Below are 3,555 nucleotides of genomic sequence, written 5' to 3' on the forward strand. Positions count from 1 at the left end.
AGGGCTTCTGACTGTGTAGGTTTTACTTACACTCACACACACACACACACACACACACACACACTCATGGCCCTACAGAATCTCTGGAGGGCTTCTGAGTTCGTGTCCTTTTTAGGACACACACACACACACCCTTCCAGAATCACTAGAGGGCTTCCGATTTTGTTTCATTTTTACACACAAGACACATACACGCACCCTTGGAGAATCTCTGGAGGGCTTCTGACTTCGTGTCTTTTTACAAACACACACACACTCACACTCAGACCCTTGCAGAACATCTAGAGGGCTTCTGACTTCTTGTTCTTTTTACACAAACACACACACACCATGGCAGAATCTCTAGAGGGCTTCTGACTCGTGCCCTTTTTACACACACACACACACACACACACACAAACGCTTTCTGAATCTCTGTTGGGTGTCTGACTTAATGTCCTTTTTACAAACGCAAACACTCAAACACACACACTTGCAGAAAATGTAAAGGGCTTCTGACTTCGGGTCGTTTTTACATACACACACACACACACGCACACACACTCACACAACCTTGCAGAATGTCTAGAGTGCTTCTGACTTCGGGTCCTTTTTACACACACACACACACACTCACACTCATACACTTGCAGAAACATCTGGAAGAGTCTGGTCTGGAGACTCAGATCCTGAGAATGTGGTGTGGGGGCACCAGGCTCACGTGGCTGAGGATGTTTCGGTGTAGGGTGGAGCCATGCACCCCAGAGCTCTCTGTATTCCACAGGCGGATGGTGCCGTCAGAAGAGCAGGTGATAAAGGAGCTCGGGGGCAAGCAGGCCTGTTGACTCTCCTTCACCTCAGGGTAGACCTGGTGGAGCACAAGGACCAGAGGGACCTGGGTCAGACCTTGGCTGCCCACAGAGATGGGACGGGATGAGAGTAGAGAAAAGGTTGGTCAAGACTTAACCCCAGGCTTTTCCCAGAGCAAGCAAGTCATAATGATTAGCTCTTGTCTTTAACAAGTAAAGGAATATACATTAACCAAGCACCTAGTAAGTACTAGGCATTCTAAATCTCCAACTTTCATTGTCTCCTTTTCGTAAAAATCAAATGCATCAGGTATGTCATTTCACAATTGCAGAAACTAAGGTTTGGTCAAGTTCAGGAACATGTCCAAAGAGGCAAAGCTCAGACTGCACAGGGCATACTGAAAAAGGTCTGAGATGAGTCAGCACTAAAATCCCCTCCCATCCTCAGAGCCAATTAACAGATACGCAGGGACCCAGGGGCACTGCTGGGGGAGCAAGGGTGCTGGAGGAAACAAATTCCACACTTGAGGAACTCCAGCTCCTAATAGTAGCCCAGGAAACACGGTCAGTCTCAGCAGACCTGGCCCACGTACCTCTATACTCCAGAAGCAGGAGGAATGATAGAGAGCTGAATACACCTTGCCCACTTTCTTGGGGTCCTTCACATCCCAGACATAAATACTATGGTCATTGTACACACAAGACAGCCACTGATTTGCAGGATCAAAGGCCAAGGAGATGGTGTCCAGATACTACGCATTGGCCACTCCAGTGAAAAGGCGACTGAGGAAAGAGGGGGGCTGGGTGTCCAGGGCAGACAGGGCAAACTAGTGAGTGAGCGCAAATGAAATGGGGCACTCAAGGGAGGAGCAGCAGGTTGGCCAGCAGTCACTGGAGAAAGAACGCAGCAGCTGGCCTGGCATTCCTTGCCATGGGGCTCTCCAAAAGAACACAAGTTATTTCATAGCCCCCAACGTCAGGCAGGGACAGTGTGTGGCCGTGATGCAGCCAAGCAGATGTCAGGCCCTTCTAGACTCACGTCAGAGGACAAGGAAGGACACTGTGCAAGCCACAACCATGGTCATATATCATTTCCTACCAATTGCAGATTTAGTCCCGTCCTGCCCTGAAAGAGAAATTAATGTACCCAACTGCAGAACTGCCCCGCTTCCTGACAGCACTGAAACCAGAGCAAAACTTCACTTCCTGCAATCACCCAACCCAAGACCCGAGGCTACAATAAGCCCCTCCTACCGCAGCTGCAACCCAGGACCACCCTGAGGGAGAAAGGCCTGCTCCATCAGGTTTCCAGTCTCTCTCAGAAACCCTAAGGAACTGCCCGTCTGTCCTAGCTGTGGTCTTTACAGGACAATGCATTACCACACGGCAGACTCAGATTACCACGGTTGCCCACAGTGAGCAAGAAATGCTAAAAGACCCACCTGTGCTTGACTGCAAGGGTCTGCCCAGAGGCCTATGTGTGCCCTTCTCTCCTTGCAGCATACCAAGGATGGCCTGGCACAGAGTGGGGCTCTGACAGGACTCAGGGGCCCACCCACACCGCTCACCTGGCCTCTGTGATGCTGGCAATGTCTGTTCCCAGGGCATGGGGCCGGGGCAGCGTGCTGAGGAAGTGCAGGTTGGAGGGGTTGAAAAGACGCACGGTGCTGTCAGCACAGCCACAGAAGATGTAGTCCTGGCTCACCGAGATGCAGTGGGCCACTGTGGTCTGTGAGCACAGAAGCCCCATTCAGCAAGGGCGTCTGCGCACTCCTTCACCCCACCTCAACAGCCATGAGCCAAGAGGCAAGGACAAGTGCAAGGTAGGACAGCTGCCCTGGTCAGAGCCCCTCAATGCCCCTCCCTCTAACAGCAGCTAGCCAGAGGGCCCACAGCCCCATGCAATTAGGAAGAAGGAGTCAGCAAGCCTTATAAGCCACCTGAGTTTTAGGCAAACACACACTCAGAAAAGGCCGGCCAAGAGAAAGGCAGCAGAGGCAGCGGACAGGGCCAGCACACTTACTGTGATGCTGTCTTTGTGCTGAGCAGAAGAGGAAAGCAGAGGAAGCGGCAGAGACAGAGAGCGCAAGCGAGCAGAGAGGTTCCCAAACACCTTCCTCCGCCTGGGGCCTCCCCCAGCGTGCATGCAGACCCCGCTGCTAACCCCAGGACCCCAGGAGCCTGGAGGTGACAGACGGGAGGGTGCCGACAAAGCATTCACTTACCCTCAGCTCCACCCACTTGTCCAACAGTCTCTGGTCACTGAACTCGCACAGCTGCCCCGAGGATGTGATACAGAAGGTGCTGTCAGCCTTCTTCCCGCGGCCACAGGCTACATCAGTGAACAGGTAGTTCTGCATGTCCCCCAGCAGCCCGGAGCGGCCCAGCAGGGGCACAGTGGCATTCACCTGTGGAGGCACACCACAGGTGCCACACACACACCCACCCTGCAGGCTACCCCCTGGAAAGCAGGCCCTGGGGAAGAGAGGGAAAAGGCTTCCCTTGCAGATTGACATAGCACCTGGCCCAGCTGAGACTTCCAAAGGGCTTTTGAGCATGCAGAAGGGGGCGCAGGTGGAACAGATCTGGGAAGACCCCACCCTGGTGGCTACTTGCTGCCTCACCGTTGAGGTCTTGCTGTCATCAAGGAACCAGAATTTGATGTGCCGGTTGCCTGCAATGACAAAGTAGCTGCAGTCCTCAGAGAAGGATACTGCTTTCACCCGACTGGTCACCTGGTTGGAAGCCACTACAATGTTTTTCTGGA

This window comes from Tenrec ecaudatus, unplaced genomic scaffold (assembly GCF_050624435.1).
Source record: "Tenrec ecaudatus isolate mTenEca1 unplaced genomic scaffold, mTenEca1.hap1 Scaffold_755, whole genome shotgun sequence".
In the NCBI taxonomy this organism is placed as follows: domain Eukaryota; kingdom Metazoa; phylum Chordata; class Mammalia; order Afrosoricida; family Tenrecidae; genus Tenrec; species Tenrec ecaudatus.